Consider the following 23221-nt stretch of genomic DNA (forward strand, 5'->3'; position numbering starts at 1 on the left):
TCACCTATATTCAACATTGCAGATCTACATCAGTATCATGAATAGGAATTCAGTTTAGACAATATTGCAGACTTGGGGAAACAGTTGCCCTAGAAGGAACCAGATCAGATTGAAGACATTTTGGACAGTAGGATTAGGTGTAGTACCTGGAGTAGTCAGTATAAGGAGTATCTTGTGAAGTCGAAGGACAGACCAGTTGAAGATTCATCTTGGATTTCTCGGGCAGAGGTAGACCACCTTGGTTTTCCTCTGACCCCAACAAAGTGAGAGACTCACTTTTTCAACAACCCCGGATGTCTGATGCAGGAGCATCCCCAGTTCTTGGCAATCTTGCATCAACCAATAATATTTCATTTCTGTTTTGCTTTCTGTTTTCCAGTTTCAATATTTCATTCTACATTTTCTGGCATTGGCTCACCAGATCTTGAGGAGCTGGATTTTTCTTGAGCACTTGATCATCTACCTTATTCCCAAACCGCGGAGCATATGGATCATTTTTCGGCAAGTTATCGCTATCGGTTTCTTAGACAGTTTTCTGGTACCGGTTGGTTGGACCTATTTACATTTGTGATCTACCGGGTTCCTTCCATAGCTTGTAGAGCCCTGAGCGTTGATTTCGATGTTCCTTGACGTGTGGCCGACCTTCCCTTTGATCTACACTTCATCCTTTGGATTTTCCGGAGGAATTTTTTTGCGGAGACCAACCTTGTTGTTTTTACACGTTAGGTCTTGTTCTTCGGCATTTGATCCCTTTTTGGGCCGACTGGATCCCTTGGATCGTATATATCATTGTAATTAAGAATTAGAATTCATATAGAAGTTAGTGGACATAACATAAAAGCTAGATCTTAAGATTTGAGGTCTTGATTGTGACCTGTTCTGTAATTGAGCATGTTTTAGCAGGCCAATGAGCCGGTTTCTGTAACCCGGTTGTTATTAGTTGATTGTAATCATTTTTCATGGTATAATTCATTATGTTCTGCATTCCCTCCATCATATCCGTGTGTTTCCGTTGTGTTTACTCTTTCTAACTGGGCTGGATTGATCTCTTTGAGGTCCCTCCTAACTGGTGATTGCACCAATGTGGCACTATTGTACACTTTTGCAAGATGTGTATGATTTGTATCTTTCAAAATGTAATCTCAGAGGAGCTTGAGGTTGTGGGGTGACACTTTTGCATAATATTTATGCATGGTGAAATCACTAAATTTATATAATTTTGTCTTTGGTTATTGACTTAACAAAATAACTACATTCAATACAATGAACAATGTTGTAAGCTTCCATATTAATATTAATTTATTTTTCATGAGATAAACCCTATTTATGGACATCAGAAACTGTATCACATTGCAGATACTAATGGCTACAATGTGTCATTTATTTAGTATTATAAATCTAATTATTGAAAGTCTACAAGTCTCAAAATTATTTAAAGAGAATATTTCCCCTCAACTATATATTTGTAAAATGTAATGATATGTGTTGAAATGTGGTGATAGATTATTGTTTTGCATTGATCATTTGACAAATAGAGAATTTGGTATATATTGCATTAGACGTTATGCCCCATTTTTCTTTTTCAATATACTTGTAAGAGGAAACGATTCACATTTGTATATGTACTTAGGTTATTATGAAACAATGAACATTATCAAAGTCATGAATTCACAAGACTACATTGTCAACTTGAGAAGTGAAACTAAAGGCAACATTTTTTTATTTGTAGCGGATTTCCATATCATTGGAAGTCAAGCTTCAACAATGGTTGTCTAGTACAAACACAATTTAAAATGTGTTTTATGGTTGAACTATCAACCTTTGACCACCTATAACATCATCTATGTTGAGCTCAAAACCAAGTTGCAATAAAAAACCCTTTACAAAAAATGAATACTTACTTATATACATAATCATTAAAACATTTAAATAGTTATGTAAAATTATTTATTATATAAAAGATAAATTTTGTCCATAAAAAAATATTGGAAATAATTACTTGACTCTAGTAATAATAATAGTGAGGACAAGAGTGTCATATTGTTAGAAAAAAACGGCACAAGTAGTGATGGTGAAGAGGAAATGTTGAAGTGAGGTAATGGTTCATGTATTCATACAAGTAATTATGTATATGCTTTACACAATAAAATTGTGAAGGTCACATTAGCCAAGCGGTAACGATCATTCAGTATCTTCAAGGATAAATATGTTCAAGAGATGAATTTTTCAACAATTATTTATCATGTTATATGCAAACTTTAAGAAAAAATAAAAACACGTTTATTTCTAACAGTTATGAAAGAACAATATTATAATGATACACTAATTAGGACCATAACCTTCTTTGTTGTATTTTGTAGTGTTGAGATTTATTGAGTTTGTTGACAATTATGTCGTAAAATTGTATGATAATACATCAAAAAATTGTATGTGAACAATCATATTATATGTACTTGATAATTCTTAAACATAATCCAATTCAACAATAAAAAAATCAATAAATCAAAATAATAATATAAATGATCTTAAAACAATCAATTTTTATTTGGTAGAGGAATAAAAATCCACAACTTTGGTTAAAAGATGAGTTGATTTATGAAAGGCATAACAAGTATGAGATTGAAAGCTTTGCAGACAATTATATAATTTTGTGAAAACTGAAAAATCTTGACGTAAAATTAAAGAAATTGTAGACAGGCGTCTAAATCATGCTGCAGATTTAAGTTATGAAAATGTTCATACTTTTCTAGATAGTGAAATGAAAAGAATTGAACTTAAAATTCAGTTGTACGCCAATGTGATTTGGATGATTTAGTTGTGCTGATAACACTAATGATTATATTAATCTATTGTGAATAATATTACAAGTATAGATGAAGATTATGACTTGACGTCAAACTTCCACTTTTTAAAGTATTTCGACACAAATAGATATACAACTACCACATTTATATATTAAATACTAAAAATTTTTTGCAAAACAATGAATGACAAGCAATTTCGAAATATTGGTAATTTGTAATATTAAAAGATCTATAAAATCTATTAGGTTTATTTTTTAATACTTGTTAAAATTAAAAAAATATTTATTTTGTCGATATCGATATTGTGTGATGGTTAAATTGCGGTGTTATTGTTCTTGTCATCAAACTTCAAACTTGACTGGGGTGCTAATGATGTTGGGGATTAGGTCCCCCATTTATGATCTGATTAGTTCATAGTCTTGAGTAAAAAACATTTATGTTTGAAAAAGAGAAAGACGTTCATTTTTGTAGTTCAGTCGTCTCATCTACCTTCTAACATCATTTCTTTTAAACAGTTGGAGTATCTTAAACCAACTCTATCTCACCTAACATCTATATTTTATATTCTTTGAAACAACTTGCTTCTTTGACCCGCAAAATTAAGTCAAAGACAAGCAAAATATAGCCATTGAAAATTGAGCACATCCTGATGACACGCCTAACATCACCACTTTTCTCACTTTTCAACATTGTGCTATTCTCATTCTAACCACTCTTGCATCATATTGACACTCATTAATTAAATAAATTATATTTTTTCAGTTAATCTAGAACGAACATCTAATATTTCATCCATCACCAAAATAATTAAATAAATCATATTTATTTAATTAAACTAATATGTTACATCCATATCTCCTAATTGATCAAATAATTTAAATATTTGATTAATTATTCTAAATGCCCAAATACTAATTTAATTCCACAAATTGTAATTAAAATAAATAAAAAATCACCAATCCAAAATAAAGGTAACATTCAATCCTAGCCATGAAAATTCAAACTAATCATAACTACCCATTTCCAATTGCCTTCAATTCAAATTCAAACTAACTTTTAACTTCAATTGTGTGTATGAAATTTTGAACCTGACATTTTAAAAAAATTGCAAGACTCGGAATTGGACAACTCGAAAAGTTAAACAAACATGAAATATCAAAGATAACTCCATGTTCCTCTAGTTGCATTCCATGAGTGCTTTATTTTGACTAACAACATGAATTTTAATTTGTACAAATAACCATCATATCATATAATTAAATATAGATGTTATTCAAGATTTTTTTAATTTTTCTTAAATTCTTTCATTTATTTGGAAACAATTAGATTCTTTTGAAGAAACAATTCCATCACATTATCTATTGCTAATAATGTTTACCATTGAACATATAAACTTATAAACAAATGAAACAAACAATGTTAGCATTTCATGTTGAGAAAACAAAATTGTCTATAATACATTTATTATCATGATATGAGAGTTGTGCAATATCAACATGTTATTGGAAGGTTGGTTCAAGAAATTCTCAAGGATGATTCAATTGCAACGAAGATGAAAAGAGATAAGCTGAAATTATTGTAAATGGTTGTAAAAAGTTAAGCTTCATGACTGACCATGATTTTGAGGTAGTTTAAATAATATCTGAATTAATTGTGGCTATGATTCTCAATCCTTTGCAAAAGACAAGAATCCTTGATGGGATACTTAACTATATGGTGTGTACAATATTTATGAAATTCAAATTAACTAAGTTTATTTTAGTGATGGTGCACAAGAAAAAATATTAAGTTGCATAGTTTTAGCAAGTAGTAGAACCATTTACATACTTATTAATGTTGTATAGACAAAAACCCATTTGCAAAATCAACAAAACACTATTGTATGATAGAAAACAAGTTTTCCTTCATCTAGTTTGAGGTTTTGCTAGGACAAATCAATAATTATGATAATAATTATAACACTACGAGCTAGAAAATCCATCTTAGAAAAATGTAGTTTTTTAAAGTTCATCACAGACATATAAACATGGGACACATTCCTAAGAAAAATAAATATATTAGAAGTCTTATTACTTTTTTGTGGACTGGAATCTTACAATTCGCAACATGACCAACATAAGATCAAGTTTATAATTAAATGGTCAATCTTTCTACATCTAGTTTGAATATGGTAATTACTTGTAATAGCGAAGTTCTTATCTGATACTTGTTTACTTTTCTAAACGTCGTCTCCATTTATTTTTGAAATTTAACTATCAAAGGAGAAGACTAATCTGCATTGTAATTTGAAAGTTCAATATTGAAGTTTGAAACATATTGACTTATTCTTTAATAAATTAAAGCCCAACCAAAATGTATTATAACTTGTTAGTATCATAGAGGACTAACCAATATCATCTTGTGTATTTCTACGATTTGCTCAATTTTAGATTTGTTTTTATATAGGCATCAATCTTGTTCACTTCTTGTATTAAAATCAGTATATTATGTCATGCAAGACGACAATTGATTACAAATAATAATAAAAACCACCCTGAAATAACATTAGGTTGAGATGGAGCAGAATTTTCCCTTGCCTAAATCCATTTCATTAGTTTTGGTCGACCAATTGTGATCTCATAGTTCTTTCAGGCAAGATATAAAATTTGAAATATTTTGAAAAGGCCAACATATGCAATTTCTACCTAGTTTTATGCAATATTTCACAATGTCAAACACTAAATACAACACTTATAAGTCTTCCTTTATGGTTTCATGTCCAACTAGCAAATGGTCAATTTAACTATAAGATTCCTCCCTATATATGCAACCAAGAACATCCTATAAAAATTTCATTGCCATTATCTCTTTTAGAAATAGTTGTTATAAAAAAGCATTGCTCTTACTAGTTGCTTCTGCTACCTTGGTCTTTGGCTTGACCAATGCCATGAACATGCTTTTTTAATTTATTTAAATAATGAATATTTAAGTAACTTCTTTGTAGCCTTCTTTTTCTTGGCCTCTTGCAAACTTCTAATGAACCCTAACATTGAAATTTAAATCTTTCTTGTTTTACCTATTAAGACTTTCTTAATCATTTAGATGTGATGATTTAGATTTTAATGTGGATAAATTAGTTGGTATGGGCTTTCTATAGTTCATGAAGTATTCAAGAGATTGCTTCTATAATCTATTATGTATGTTTTTGAATTGACATTTATAATCACATTCAATGATCCATCATCAAAAAAGGAGAGTGATTTGAAACATCATCTAAAAAACATACGCAATTAATTCCAAAAACATTCTTTTGCAACTAATTATTTGAATGTGAATTACCCTACATGAAACCAATGTACCTTTAATTTTTTTTAATTACAATGAAACTAATGTGTGTGTGTGTGTGCGCGCGCGCGCGTATGTGTATGTATATATGCATATGCATATGCATATACATATACATAAATATATAAATACGTAAATACACACACACACATATGTGTGTGTGTGTGTATTTATATATGTATGCACATGTATATATACACATGTATATATATACACATATATATATATATACACACACATGTATGTATGTGTATATATTTATATATACACACACATACACACACATATATATACATACATATATGTGTATATACATGTATATATATACATATACATATACATATATATACATATATATACATGTAAATACATATACATATACATATACATATACATATATACACACACATACGTGTGTGTATAAGACTTGATTTTCCTTACAAATTCTAAAATCCCAACCAAGGAAATGAACAACATCTCTAAAAGCCCTTCCTAAGTACATGACTGTGAAAACAAAGATTAAAAATTGAAAAGCATAAAGTTTAATTTAAAGGCCAATCAATTGATAATCTCTATGCTTTAGAAGAAATAGATAAATAGATAAAACAAACTACTTTGTAATCTCTAGCAACCCACATACATTGCACAAAGGGACACGCCAAAGGACAATACATAGAGAGACAACAATGAATAGTAGAGATCATGAGTAGGTTAAAGAAATGAATCCCCCCCAAAAAAACTCGTCAGAACTATGGTAAGGGACTTATCTCAATATTTTTCTTTCAACGATGCCAATGAGAAAATATGGGTAGAGTTTCCACAAAAAATATTACAAAAGCCTTCAAAAATAGATTTTTTTAAAAAAATGAGATGAACCAAAAAGAAGCTCCTATAGCTATTGCTTCAATATATTCATAGTAAAGCGGTGATTAAAATGACACAAACAAACAAGGAGGCATGCATTAATAGGAAAATTTTCTCAAGGGGTAAATAAAATCTGCAAACATTAATGCATTGAAAGTGATATTTTAGATGTGAGGAATGATTGAATTGTCCGTCGTAAAGATTGTGGCATTATGCGACTCTTTAAGGATTATTTATTGTAGTAATGTGACCTCCATCTTGACCACATATGCTTCAGATACCGTTGTAAAGAATCATCTATTTCATGAATTTGAACTTCAATCCTACCAATTTATTGAAATTATAGAGTTTACCATTTTATAGCATTATATGCAAAATAATTGTAAAGTAAGATAATGTCCTTGATACTTTATTACTAACATTTTATTTAGTTAATAAGACACATAAACTCCATTAACTTGTGCATTATAAATATATGTGAAGATATTTATTTTGGTAGGAACCAATTGTCAATAATCTTCTCCAAACAGAACATCAACACATGCAAATAGAAAAAATACTACTAAGATAATAGAGATAATGTTTATGAAAGTTTCATAGTATTTAAGGGAATAAAATTAAGTGTTTAAAGTATTGGGTTTTCATTGTGGACACTCAAGTTCAAATTTTTAAAATGACATCTAAAATGAAGTTTTAAGAAATGACTCTTGATTTTCCATTATTCAGCTTCTACTACTAATTTATAAATTGTTGGTCTTAAAGAATTAAGTAATTGTATCAAATGACTCAAATGCTCATTTGAATTGTATTTGTAAACTATTAGATTTTTTTTCAATAAGTCTAATAGCCACCCACATGTGTAGACAAAGATTTATGAACAATCCAAGTGGTTGTGGAGTAATGATATAACAATGCATCCAGGGAGTAACTCGAGATTAAACCTCACAATAGGACAAGTGTAATAACAAATCTAGGAATTGGGCTAGTTATTGTTAGGAAATATTGCTTTAAACCCACATTCATTTAATCCATTTCCTACATAAACAATGAGAGAAAAGCATGCACACAAGCTTATGAAATCACCATAATGCAAAGATCAAATAGACAAGCCACAAGAAAACACAAGATGTATCCTGGGAAAACCCTCATGAGGGAAAAACCCAACCTCCAAAAGCATCCATACTCCATTGTATTAATTAGCCGTAAAGCAACAAGAGTTACAATGAATACTTCTGAATCATCAAGCCCTCCAATGCATTCCCATGTGTCCAAGCATGAATCCACACATCCCATGCCATGCTTCACAAATGCAATCCTCCAAAGGACTTGTAGACACCTAAAAATGGTCAATGCTTGCGGGATCATACTTTCACATTTGTGCATTGCCTCATTTTAGGTTTTTGCGTCACATTAACATTTCTCCTATATCACGCACTTGGTCTTTATCATTTGCGAGCATCGAGTCCTTCTTTTGCATTCTTCAGTTGTCTCGCTTTCGAATTAGGTCTTGTTGATAACCAATTTTCAGTCATGATTTTGGTCGATCCTTATCAACTTATCAATCTTGTCATTTTGCAATCGATTTGTCATCGATTGTCGTCCTTCTCAATCATGTCAATTTGGATCAATTTGTCATTGTTCCTCGACGCATTTATCAATCAAATCATTTATCAATTCAAAATCATGATCGAATCGACATCAAATCAATCTTACATCAAGACCTAATTGTCATCTTTGCATTTCTAATTCATCTTCCAAGGTTTTATGGTTTATTCATTTAATCTTGTTTGGCATTTTCCCTTTAGGTTAAATTATTTATTTATTTATCCTAAGTCTTCTTGTCACAATTAAATGTTTATTTAATTGGCTAATTAATTTCCTCCTATTTTTGTAAATTAATTAATGAATGAGAAATTATTAATTAATTTACCTATTTTTCATCAATTTTCTAATTTCCAAGTCATCATTTCTAATTTAATTTTCTAATTTCTCCTAAATTCCTAAATGTCTATTTCTATTTCAAAATCTTGTCATAAATCCTTGCATAGCAATTTGTCATAATTTTGTCATAAATTATCAATCAACAAATTTTGCATAGAAAGTGCATAATTTGTCATAATTTGTCATAATTGACATAATTGATTTGCAATTTCCATTTGAATTGAATCATGCTAATCTTGTCTTTTCTACAATTTTTCTATAAATTGGATGAGTTTCTTCAATCAAGATCCCCAATTGATTGCATTCCCAATCTCGCTAATCAGATTATCGAATTTCTAATCAATCACGCTTCGAGTACTTTTGAGCAATTTTCTTACCTATTTGCTTTCAATCATGTGTGTGCACTTGTAGGTGAGATCCACAACCAAACTATTTGAAGAGGAAAGAAGAACAATGGAGCCGCATGAAGGAAGCATTCATATCCACATCTGGTTTGCATAGTATTTACTTTGAATGTTTTATCTTTATGTCTCTATTGGATGTAATTAGGATAGATCATTACATTTGAGCTTTCGTGATTGAGCTAGATTAGTTTTTATATTGTTTGTGATGATTTCTGATTTCCTAACGTACATTAATTGGTGAACCCGACGTGAACACTAACCATCTAACCCCTTTACTATGTCTTTGAGTGCTTTTGAGTTGATTTGCAGGCCAAAAAACCCAAAAACAGGGCAGTGCAGGGCTTTCTGGAGACTTCTGTGTCTGTGTGAGACAATCTGCACTTGTGTCAAGCAACTTGCACCTGTGTTGAAGACATTCTGCGCCTGTGTCATGACTTCTGCGCCTGTGTAAAGTCCAGAATAGAGGTAAAAATGCAGTGTTTTACTTGAAAATTGTCTTGTTTTTGCATTCTGTTTTCTGTGTTTTGGTTTTTGGTACTAATTATCTGTGCAGCATCTTGGCATACGCATGGAAAAGACAATAAATGAAACTACTAACATGTGTTATGCAGAATCGATAGTCAAAGAATAAATACCTCAAACTTCTAACTTGGGTTTTGCAGGTTGCCTTGGAGAAACAACTAAACCTTGTGTTTGCAATTAATTTTTAGGCACCTAGTGATTTCTAAATAGGTTGGAATGAACATGTTTTTGCTTTGATTGTTGAGTGTGGCATTGGAGTAGGAGAGTATGCTCTCATCCTTCTTAGGGTGATCAGAAATCCAGATCTTCGATACCATGCTCGTGTCTTTGATTGTGTGTCTCCTTTAGAGGGCCTGCCTTCCCGACCATTTGCTTTTGCAAGCAAGTGACAATCGTGAGAAGGGAACGACCCAAAGTGAGTACGGCTAGAATACCTTGGCATTCTAACTCACTATAAAAAAATACCCGATGAGCGAAAGGTTTGAAGGAAGGGTTACGTGGGAATTGCAGTTACTTGGGAAGTGATGACCCTTGAACTCTTTCTCATATCAACATCTAAGTAGGGCCTCTTGGTCTAAATCGTGCTTGCACGACTACATTTGTTTGGTATCTTGATGGGCTTAATGTCTCAATCACGCTTGCGTGACATCAAGGAGTAACGCTTAACAGAAATCCTGACTAAACACCTTGTTTTTAGAGGCCAAAAACCCTTCTAGTTGCTTGAGAAGGACAAATTCGGATACTTGGAAGAGATACTAAGTTTGCCATGGGGAGATTTCCATGGGGACTGATGCTTGGCTGCCCTAAGAAGTGAGTGCCGTGGAGGGGAGCCCGTGGGGTCAAGCATCTATGTATTCTCCTTGAATCCCATAATGAGTCTACCTCTCAAGTACCTAATGTCCTTGCCTACCATAAGAAATGTGTGAATGAGCATGATTGTCTTGAGTCTAAGTTGAAATATCTAGTCTTCTTTGTTTGTAAAAAGTTGAATTGCATATCATTTCAAAAACAAGGCAAATTGATTCAAAACAAGGTTAAACCCAAGAGCATTTCATCCAACAAACTTCAAAACACCTTCAAACATGGTTATCAAACATTGTTCAAAATCTTGTCTCAACATTCATGTCACTTACATTTAGGTTCATCCTAGGTTGCATTTTGCAAAATTCATTGTCAAGTACCAAGGTTAGATTTCACCTAAGTCATACTCCTTTGCATATCAATAAGGGTTATTCATTTGCATGTGTCCTCTTGCATTAAAGTCATACCATTGTCATACATTGCATACCCTAGGTCTTTTCATTAAGCTTAAGTCATTATCATATCATATTAGGGTCACTTGCATAGTAATTGTCCCTTAGCATATAGTGTCAAAACTAGGTTTTGTCATACTTGAGTAATCCAAATCTTTGATAAACCCTAAGTCATTGTTAGGAAGTCTAGACCTTATCAAACCTTTTCTCCTTTTTTCATTATTGTCATTTGGTCAAACCTAGCTTAGTATCCAAGCATATAGGGGAGACTTTGTCATTTTGTCCTTTTGTCACTTGGTCCTTTTGTCCTTTGAGGTCTAGACATCATTTCAATTTCCTAAGGGTCTCTTTTAGATTTGCATTCCAAAAGTTTGTCAAAATCTTGAAAAACAACCAAAAACATAGATTGCATGCTCGTCTATCTAGTTTGCATTTAGTTGCATATCATATATTATCTTTGAAAAATTCCAAAAATATTGCATTTGCATAGTGACATGTCTATTGAAACAAGGTTCCAAGCACCAATGATGCAACAAAGTTTGACATATCAACCGACAATGCAATCACAATTCTATCCAACCCAACAACAAAGCAACATTGATCAAACTTTTTATGATGAAACAAGTCTCCAAATACAAAAACTAGAGGAGAAACTAGCTCAAGAAGAGGAGATATTGGAACAAAGAGTGAAAAACATTGAGAAGAATAGATCACAAATGTCCAAAATGTTTCAAAAATTTCCAGGTCGAAATCTAAAGATTGAGCCAATTGATGTAAGATCTCTTCTTGAACGATCAGACATACCAGCTCTCCTCTCACAAATAGAGATGATGAAACAATTTCAAGAAAAGAGACAACATCAATTTCAACATTACCTGCCTCCACAACAAGAACAAGAAGGTGTTTACTATCAATCAGATTTTCAACCAATACAACCAATGGTTCAACCAATTGTTCAACATATACAACCAATACAACCAATGGTCCAATTTCAACAATATGTCCAACCAACTATACAATGTCAACAAATGGTTCAACCAATGGTGGAATATCAACAAGTTCAATCAACAACTCAGTATCAACAACAACAACCAAACATTCAAAAAAAAAGGTTGCAGCACACACCAACCCAAGTTTCAAACATGTCAGAACAATTGAACCAAGTCCAATATCAAAACATGACATCAAACCAAAAACAAGTTCAAATTCCAGATACAACCATGTCAATACCTCGAAAGAAAGGTGGCTTTATTGCAATGATCTTAAGGAAACTACCAAGTGAGTTCTTTGAGGAAGAACAAGATAATTCACTTATGTCTAGCAATGCCTCATCTCCCCACAAGCAAATTGACTCTCCAGTGGCATCTATCCCTACACCTATAGAAGTTTCACAAGAACCTTCTATATTGTCCTCATCAAACAATACACCCAAGGATGCAATTATCCAAGAGCTATCCATAATTGATTGTCAAGATAATCCAATTCATGATGCACATCCTTGTCATGTTTCAGAAATACAAAACCCAATGCCACCATGCACTTCATTGCCATTACCTATTTTAGAGGACCCCATTCGAAGTCCCTCTTCCTCATGTCCAAGCATTGATTCCTTGCATGAATCCGTCACAAATGTTCAAAGTGCATTTCCTTTGTGCCAAAGCATTAATCCCTTGTCAGAATCCTCCATGCATATCCAAAGTCCAACCCCATGTCAAGAGGATAATTTAGAGCATGAAGAAACTTGTCTTGAAACAGATCAAGATCAAGATTCTGAAACCTTATCCCATCCAATTGTTGAACAGGACCCCATATTCCCAAACACTCATGACAATTCCCCTATTCTTGTCCATCCTATCCAAAGTCCTATTAACACTCCATTCCCCAAGAAAGATCAGGATATCACAGTCCATCCAATCCCAAATGATCCCCTTCCATTCCAAGAACACAATATCCTTTCAAATCCCACTGACATTCCACTTCCTAAGAAAGATCAAGATATTCTTTCCATCCTTTCTGATGATCCCATTGAAAGTCAAGAGCAAAGCACCTTTAAAGAGGATTCCAATGATCTTCCTCCTTGTCAAGATCAAATTATTCCTTCAAATCCTCCACAAGATCCATTTGTTCCTCCATCTCCTTGTCCTATTGCTCCATATACACTCCAAGATCGTATTTCTTTTGATGATCCCATTATTTCTCCCATTCCATCTCTTGAAGAGCCTGTCATTGAACCATGTCCACTACACACTCCTAGTCCTCCTCACGATCCTAATCCCCCTCATGATTCTAACGTGTCAGTGCAAGATGTTCATGAACCCACGACATGCATAATGGGTTCTTCCACTTTGGTGCAATCTGATCCACTTCAAGATCTCATTATTTCTCTCCTATCATATCCACCTCATAATGGACTCGTGTCTTCTTCCCAAAGAAAAGAGCATCCTACAAGTCAAGATATCCATAAAGGCAAAGAAGATCTTAAGGGTCATGTCTACACAACTCACTCTCAAGACGTTGGTATCCCTCCATCAAAATCCAAACATATCCCTTCCCCATCATACCTTCCATCCATCTTAGGTCCTTATATTCCTTCATCCTCTATGCAAGGTCAGCAAAGGCACACATCCTTGAGTAAATTTCATCAATCCAAAAGAACTCCACTTCGTTCCTATCCATCCATGCATTCATTTCCCCCTCCAAGCAATTTGGATGCCAAGTATAAAAGTCATAAGTCTAGAAATCCACATGTATTCAAGGATCAACATGTCCAATATAATCGACCTGTCAAAACAAAGAAAAATTTGATCTATAAAGAAAAAGAAATATCCAACAGGCCACAAAGGCCCACTGAGCAAAATAAAGCAAAGTCAAAATATATATGGGTTCCTAAATCCCTTGTGCAAGCAATGCACTCCAAGGAACCACAAAAGCATGAAAAAATCAAAACCATGTGGATCCCTAAGCGGCTCCTTGAAGCACAAAAGCCTAAAGAAACATCCAACTTGGCATCCAAAATTGCTATTCATCCATCCAAACCTCTCAAATTTGTTCCTCCATCACCTTCTTTATCCATTTTGGGCCCTTATGTCCCAAAATCCATATCCTTTCCTCCATCTAGATCTCAATATCCAAAATACATTTTTCCTCCATCAGTCCATCACCCCTCAAGGTGTGTGCCAATGTCGATCTTGCCTTCATTTCCATCCACTGAAGCCCAATTCTTCCAATACCCTATCCATTATCCAATTCATATTTTCCATCCTTCGATCCCTCTGGTCCAATCCTTTGCATAAATCCTCGCCTTAGTTTCATCTCTTTTTCCATGTCCTTATCCTACCAACGTCTTTGAGCATACTTTTAAAGGTCATGGTCCATTTTTTTTCAAGGCTCCTATCCAAACAAAAAGACGCTTGAGTCCTTCTTCCATCCCCTATCATGTGTCCATCTTCTATTGAAAAAGTCAAAAAATACAAAAAATTGAAAAAAATTTGAAAAAAAAAAAAAAAAAGACAAAAAAGAAGAAAAAAGTAAAGCAAAAATAATTCATCCACTGGTGAAAACTTGGCAAACAGGCGCCTTGGGCAAGTACCGTGATGAAAACCTGGCAAACAGGCGTCATGCGTAATTTATGAACTTCTTGCACACCACAGTTGGGGGCAGGTTTCCTCCTTCATATCCTTTTGTCCTTCATTGTTCCATTATCCTATCGAACCCATGTCATTACCCTTCATATCCTATTGTCCCTCATGTCCAGTTTCCCTTTTCCACATTTGATCTTGACAAGGCTGATGATCGTCATGAGCATCATGCATCTTGTTTGCAGATTTTAGTCTATCATAGCTTTTGGTCATTTATCCATTTGCTTATTATAACTTTTCATCCATATTCCCTGTCTTATTGCAACTTTCTGCCACTATCCCGTATCCTATCCCGACCTTCAGTCCATGTCCCTTATCCATTCTTGGTCTTGCTTATCCTATCCATATCTTATCACTATCCATACACTCTTTTTCATTCCTTGATCTTGATCTGACATAAGGACACAAAATTTAAACATGGTTTCAAAAACCTCTTGACATGTCCCTTATGCCATGTTCCTGCTTTACATTGTCATATCCAGTCTCTTGTCCCATCACGCCATAGCCCTTGAAAATTGCATCTGCGTTGTCTCCATAATAAAAGGCCTTTGTCTTCCCTCTATCCACCAACATTTCAGCAAGCCTATTGATTCACCTGTAATATTCCTTTCCTTGCTAGACACTGGGGGCAAAAATTAAAAATCATATAATGTCCTGAAAAAATTTAAAAAAATTGAAAAAATATCATGAAAAAATCTCAAAAAAAATTTAAAAATGTCCTGAAATAATTCAAAAAAAATAAAATTGCAAAATGTCCTGAAAAAATTCCAAAAAAGTCATATAAAGTCCTAAAAAAAAATGAACACAAAAACATTTCAAAACATTAAAATCCAAAAACAAGCATTTTGCAATAAATATCCTCTTGATGCATAAGACAGATCACTGAGCATCCCTTCAATGACACTCGCAATCGCGCATTGTGCTTTAATGGAATCATGCATAAACAGATGAACTTTTTCAATCAACTCAGACATTCAAACTGATCAACATGGTCATATCAATCAACCTCAAAATCATTCGTCTTTGTCACCACTATCATGAGTCTTATACAGGGTGTGGTATACTCGAAACCAGACTGTGTCCTGTCTTAGACGGGGTACCGCATTCCCTGAAACCAGACAGCATGATCGTTCTATCAACACTTTCAACTTTTGACAATGAAGATCAAGATATTTGTTTGATTTGTTGGAATTTGTGCATCTTATCTTTTTACTGATTTATTTTTGGCTTCGGTCATGTTCCTATGTTGCTCAATGATGTCACTGAGTGATTTAGAGTGACCGGGATGGTTCATGGTCCTTTTCTTTTTTGTTGTGATTGTTGTTTGTCTGTGATGTGTCTGTCTTTTGCAAAAAGGGTTGCATTTCAGCTCTGGCCTTCAATGCCATGATGCTACGCATCCATTTTGCTACATTAAATAAAGGTTCTCACCTACAAAGTGCATTACTGAAAGCAAGTTTTTCTTTGTCTCTAATTGTCCTCTGTCTAATTTCTTCTTACTAACATTTATTCCGTCAGTCTTGGCAGTCTGTTCGATCCTATCGTCTCCTATCATTCTTATCGATCAATTGGCCTCTTTTTTGGATGTTTCCGGCCAATTCCTCGAGGGGGCATACATATGTCATTATTATTGTCTGGGGCATTTTCATTATTATTCTTTGAAACAACGCTTAAAATTGCATTGTCTCAAAGAGGGGCAAAATGTAGACACCTAAAAATGGTCAACGCTTGCGGGATCATACTTTCACATTTGCGCATTGCCTCATTTTAGGTTTTTGCATCGCATTAACATTTCTCCTATGTCACTTGGTCTTTATCATTTGCGAGCATCGAGTCCTTCTTCTGCATTCTTCAGTTGTCTCGCTTTCGAATTAGGTCTTGTTGATAACCAATTTTCAGTCATGATTTTGGTCGATCCTTATCAACTTATCAATCTTGTCATTTTGCGATCGATTTGTCATCGATCGTCGTCCTTCTCAATCATGTCAATTTGGATCAATTTGTCATTGTTCCTCGGTGCATTTATCAATCAAATCATTTATCAATTCAAAATCATGATCGAATCGACATCAAATCAATCTTACATCAAGACCTAATTGTCATCTTTGCATTTCTAATTCATCTTCCAAGGTTTTATGGTTTATTCATTTAATCTTGTTTGGCATTTTCCCTTTAGGTTAAATTATTTATTTATTTATCCTAAGTCTTCTTGTCACAATTAAATGTTTATTTAATTGGCTAATTAATTTCCTCCTATTTTTGTAAATTAATTAATGAATGAGAAATTATTAATTAATTTACCTATTTTTCATCAATTTTCTAATTTCCAAGTCATCATTTCTAATTTAATTTTCTAATTTCTCCTAAATTCCTAAATGTCTATTTCTATTTCAAAATCTTGTCATAAATCCTTGCATAGCAATTTGTCATAATTTTGTCATAAATTATCAATCAACAAATTTTGCATAGAAAGTGCATAATTTGTCATAATTTGTCATAATTGACATAATTGATTTGCAATTTCCATTTGAATTGAATCATGCTAATCTTGTCTTTTCTCCAATTTTTCTATAAATTGGATGAGTTTCTTCAATCAAGATCCCCAATTGATTGCATTCCCGATCTCGCTAATCAGATTATCGAATTTCTAATCAATCACGCTTCGAGTACTTTTGAGCAATTTTCTTACCTATTTGCTTTCAATCATGTGTGTGCACTTGTAGGTGAGATCCACAACCAAACTATTTGAAGAGGAAAGAAGAACAATGGAGCCGCATGAAGGAAGCATTCATATCCACATCTAGTTTGCATAGTATTTACTTTGAATGTTTTATCTTTATGTCTCTATTGGATGTAATTAGGATAGATCATTACATTTGAGCTTTCGTGATTGAGCTAGATTAGTTTTTATATTGTTTGTGATGATTTCCGATTTCCTAACGTACAGGACTCAATACAATGATAGCCCAAAATCACTAGCCAACTTTAACCACTAAACATGTGCTTGCTTATATAGACAAAATCTCGCACAAAAACAACTAGTGGTAAAGTAAAACCATGTGCCACAAAACCATGTGCTTACCTACCCCTTGACCCCACATTTAATATTGGGTACTAAGTTTCTTTTTAAATATGTTTCTCCAATATTAATTACAATATAATAATCTCAATGTTACAATACAACTCATCAAGTGGCCCCGAGAATATTCCCAAAGAATCTCTACATGTTACACGTCCATGTGCAACATCAAATAAATTAAAGAATACATTACATGTCCATGGGAAATCACATAATAAATAAATATTACAATTACAACATTATTGATGAGTCCTAGTTTATGTCTTTTTTTGCAGTTGTTTTATGATACTTAAGAATTTTATACTTAAGACTTTTATATGATAGTTAATCTTTAACTGCCTTTTTGAGTCTATATGCTAGTCATGTTATCCTCAGTCTGAAACCTTTGTTGTGATGAAACAGTAAGCTATAAAGTGGGAGTCAACTTCTTGCAGCCACCCCTTAGGGGGAGTTTGGTGGAGATTGCTGGTGTTGATTAATTCCTTTGCATTGACTATTTTTCACATTCATATGTTTCCATCAATGCCAAAGAGGGAGATTGTTGGATATTGTTGCTACTAGGATATGTTGTTGTCATTGATGTCAACATATTCCTGTGTTTTGGTGATTGTTGAGAGTTGCTCATGTGTTCCAATGATTGCCTTGAGTTGATCCAGTTGGTTTATTTGTTTACGATGTTAAATCAACTAGAGATTCCTCATTCTTTATTGATTCCTTGATGCTATGTGGTGAATTGGTCGAGTGTGGATTCTGGTTGGAGACTGTTCTTCTATGTTCAGTAGTTGGGAGATTCTGGTATTTGATCTATTGTGCTCTGATATGATCATATCTTTGGTTGTGGATTTGGGAGAGTGTTTTGGATGTTCATGTGTATCTTCATTTCAGATGGTTCATGATTTGGTGTTCCACAAGTTATCTTTCTAGTCTGAATTGTTGTTGATGAGTGTTCTATGTGTTAGGGTGTTGATCGATAAAGATTTGATTAAGTGGTGTTGGCGTAGCTATCATGGACGGTTCTAACGTGCTTGTTGGTGTTTCATGATCATGTTCTATTTGTTGTGTTGGTCTGCATTGATCCTTGTGCATGGTAATGGTGATTTTATTGATCTGATGATATTCTTCGTGTTATGCGGTATTTTTGGTGGTGTAGCATGTTGCGGATGTTCTTGGCGAGATTTCTAGTAGTGATGCGTGTACATGGATTTGATTTAGGTCCATGCTATGTCATCTATGACATTGTATTGGTCCAATGGTTGATTCATGTATCATGTGATGTAATTTTGTTATTAAGGGTTGAGGGTTTGGCCAACCTTGTAGTCAAGGTTGATGAATTGTATAAATAGGTGTTATACTTATGTAATTTGGGGGTCGAGGTGGTGTCTGAATTATTAGAGAGTGGTATATGTGCACATAAGAAAATTTATCCTTTGGTATGATATATTGTGTAGATATTGTTGCAGGCCAGACAAATGAGCTTAACCGGAACTGTCATCAGGCATTAGCAGATGCTATCTTTGTAGTTCATGTAATTCAGGTTGTAGTCCAATCATTATTGTAAGGTAGTGAACCTTCCCTGAGGGTTGTAGCCTTCTAGGTCATTGTATTTTGAGCAGTGAGCTCCAGTTAGTGTGCATGAATGCATGTGCATTCCCCATTGTAATATTTACACATACTACTGCAAAGTATCATCTTATTGTGGGTAGGTTCCCATCGTTGTTTTTCCCTTAACCAGGTTTTCCACGTCAAAATCTTGGTGTTATGTGTGTTGTTATTATTGTGTTTATCTTTATTCTTGTTGTAGTTTATTGAAATATGTGATTGTGCTTAATTGGTTTAATCTGATGAAAACCGATTCACCCCCCCCCTCCCCTCCCCCTCCCAGTTTTCCTTCATTGTTGTTGCCAACAAAAATGACAGATTAAGTTGAGGAAATTTTTTTTTTTGCAAGCTAAGTGTAATGTTGGGAAAAATGAGTGAATGAGAGATCTAGAGGAAAGATTTTCTTCCCTTGGAGGAGAGATGAAAGTTTTACTTCAGGTTTCCCTTCAAACACTTTTCACACATTACATTAGAAGAGGGGGGGAAATGCATTAGATTCAACCTCCAAAGAAGGAGACTGGATTTTGAGTGATATAAGAATGGTAAGTCAATCCCTTCTTCTGGAATGAGATTTGAATTGATTGAATTGTGTACTTATGACCAAGCGAAAAAGTGACAAAATATCTAATTATAACTCGAGATAGAAGCGTAGGATGAAGTTATGCACTTTGATTTGGCAATAATATGTCGAGACAAAGCTACCCTGCGAATTTGAGAAAAAGTTGCTCGGACCGTGACAAAAGTGTACAGGTCCTCTGAAAAATCTATGAAACAAAAAGGGTTTTTTCGCCTCTGCAAATGGAGTCCAAATACAAAAGTACAGTTGTGCACCTGCAACCTACACATACAAAAGAGAGAAAAGGGGGTTGGGATTGGGGGTTTGCCTTCAAGTCAAACCCCAGTTTTGGAATTAACCAAATGATGAAAGAAAGTACTTGCAAGTAAATGTAAATGAAAGGCTAAAATGTAAATCACCTCAAGGGAGGTTGTGATAGAAATGTTGATAGAATTGCTTGTATGAAGTTGAATGTTGGAGTGAATCTCCTCTTCAATGGTTGAATCCTTGACTTGAATGCAACACCTAGCCTTGAAAGGAGACTTGAGATGCTCAATGCTTGAATGTGTGATCTCATGAACTTATAGATGCTTTTCTTTTTATTTTTGTTTACAAATGGGAAGGTGAATGCAACTTATATACTTGTCAAATGAACTGATTTTTCGTCACAGGCCGACACCGGAGGAGTTTTCCCGCTCAATGCACAACCTTCAATGAAAAATTGGAAAGCATCCTACCCCAAAATAGGGCAAGGATAGGAGCGCCACACCCCTATCCTGCCCTTTTTTCCATGACAGTATGTAGTTCAGGTAGTGCAGAGGGCAAGAAAGATGCAGTTTTTCAGGTGTTGAGCAAGTCTTCGGTCTCTAATCAGGCTTAGGGATTTGATTTGCATGCGTGAGGACCCTAATGTGGTCAAAAATTGCAAGGGTCGCAATTTTATGACACTATATTTTGACCCCACTTTAGCGGGAGTATGAGCGTATGCCAATACTGTCGGTAAAGTACAAGGAAACAAGATTGAAAGACTTCTACCACGTCAAGGAGGCAAGATGCACCAAGCCCCTAGTGGACTTAGGATCTTATGACTTCGATTGAAAAAGTAAAAGGGAATATCGAGAAGGAGAAAACCATGACTTCAAGTAGCAAGGTTCCCCTCACTATGTCACGAAAAAGATACCAAAATTATGAACCAAAGCCAAGTTCTCTAAATAATTCTAAGTATCAAGAGGGAAAATATGAGTGAAGTGTATGCCCCCATGTTAAAGCGATCGTGCATGCCTTATCGGGAGCGATTTATTTAAGGTAGGATACACCCAAGAGAGAGAGAGAAGAGAGGGAGCACGTTATCGCAAGGATTTATCCCCCAGTCAAGGAATAAACCCAAGGATAATGAACACAAAAGAGAGGATGTCTTTTGAGTCAACATGAAAGAGACCCAGAAAAGATCTCAGTGCTTTGCATCGTCCCCAAATAGACATTAAGGGAACAATAGAAGAACAGGGATACACATAGAAGAATTATCACAAAAGAGCAAGAAAGGAGAGGGAGAAGAGATCTACTTTGCTAATGTTACTAATCTAGCACAACATCCACCTCTCGATCTTGCCGATCACTATTTCAAGAAGATGGGAAACATACCAAAGGAGAGACATCAAGCACAACAGATGGAGCTATCACAAGATCCAAATAAGGACTATGCTCATGTAGCAAGTCACTTCGTTTAGCTCTAGGAGCTAGGATTAGGGCTTTTGAGAATTCAGTTGATAAATGCTTGTCAACATCAACATATTCATAATCACTATCAGAAGCATTAGGAGTTATATTTCCATCATGAATAACATCCTTACCTATTTCCTCATCAAGGTTTATAGAAAGAGGAGCTCGCACATGAATAGAAGTAAAACCATCACATGTTTTTGGCAAGTTATAATATGGAGAGGTAGGTTCAACATCATGTTTAGGAGAAAGGGGAATAATGGAAACTGTTGGAGTTTTAGGAGATTGAATAGTTCGAGTGACAACTTCATGATCTCGAGCACGACGTCTTCATTGGCATTCTCTCGCACAACGATTTCGTCGAGTCTTAGTAGAAGGTTGAGAAGGGGGAGGAAAATATGAAAAAGTAGGAATGTTTTTCTCTTTGATAGTTGAGGGCTTAGGTTAGGTCTTTTAGGTTGGACAAGAGGAGAATTAGGCCTCTTCTCTCTATAAGAGGAAGGAGGTGGAACTGTGCCATATAAAGGAGGAATGTTAGGTGTAGGAAGAAGACTAGGTCCATCATGAGGAGGAGGTACAGGTCTAACCTTAGGAGGAATGTCATTGTTCTTCTTAGGAGAAGGCATAGTCACATCCATAGGAATAGATTGAAGATCTTCCTTGGGAGGGAGATTAGTTCTATCCGTCAGGGGAAGAACTTCATCTTCAATTATGATAGGAATGTCAAGTGTTGGGGATCTAGGTTGACTTAAGGGTAAGATCATCTTTCTTCCATTTTTGATAAGATTGAAAAAGAGCATCGCTTCTTGATGGAAGAGATTGAAATTGCTTAGGCCAAAAGAAATCAATAGGAATGCCAAGGCTTCTTTCGAATGGTCTAAATAAGCTATGGTTCACATTTATGATTTTTCCATTGTGAGGTTTTTTCAAACACATGGATTGGAGAAGCAATAGCCTTCATGGAAGATAGCTAAGGATAGCCCAACTTCACATAGAATTTCTCGGAAGAGGGTATGATAACAAAGTCAACATCAATAGATTTAGTATGAACTTCAACAGGAAGGGTGATAGAGCCAATGGTAGGACAAGAGAATCCATCAAATAACTTCACAACTACATTAGAGGCCTCATATATTGGTTTATGCAATCGTAAAGTGAAAAGATACTCCTTAGTGATGATGTTAACCACGCAAGAGGGATTAATAAGAGTGTCACGACAAGGTATATCCTTAACCTTTGCAACTATGTATAAAGGGCCATCGGGTGCTCTAATGGTCTCACTAGGGTCAAATGTAATACAAGAATCCTTAGGTGTATCTTGTTTTTCTACCATATTGACCAAGTTCGGAGCCATAGAAGTGAATTCCTCAAAGGAGAAAGAAGTATACTCAGTCTCAATCATGTTAGAGGTATGAGAAGGCAAAGGATCAATAAAAAATTTAAGATTTTGATTAGGAGGAGCTTCTGGTTTATTTCCCTTATCATTCACACCTGCCACATATATAGTATTGTTATCGA

The sequence above is a fragment of the Cryptomeria japonica genome, chromosome 4 (genome assembly GCF_030272615.1).
Source record: "Cryptomeria japonica chromosome 4, Sugi_1.0, whole genome shotgun sequence".
Classification (NCBI taxonomy): domain Eukaryota; kingdom Viridiplantae; phylum Streptophyta; class Pinopsida; order Cupressales; family Cupressaceae; genus Cryptomeria; species Cryptomeria japonica.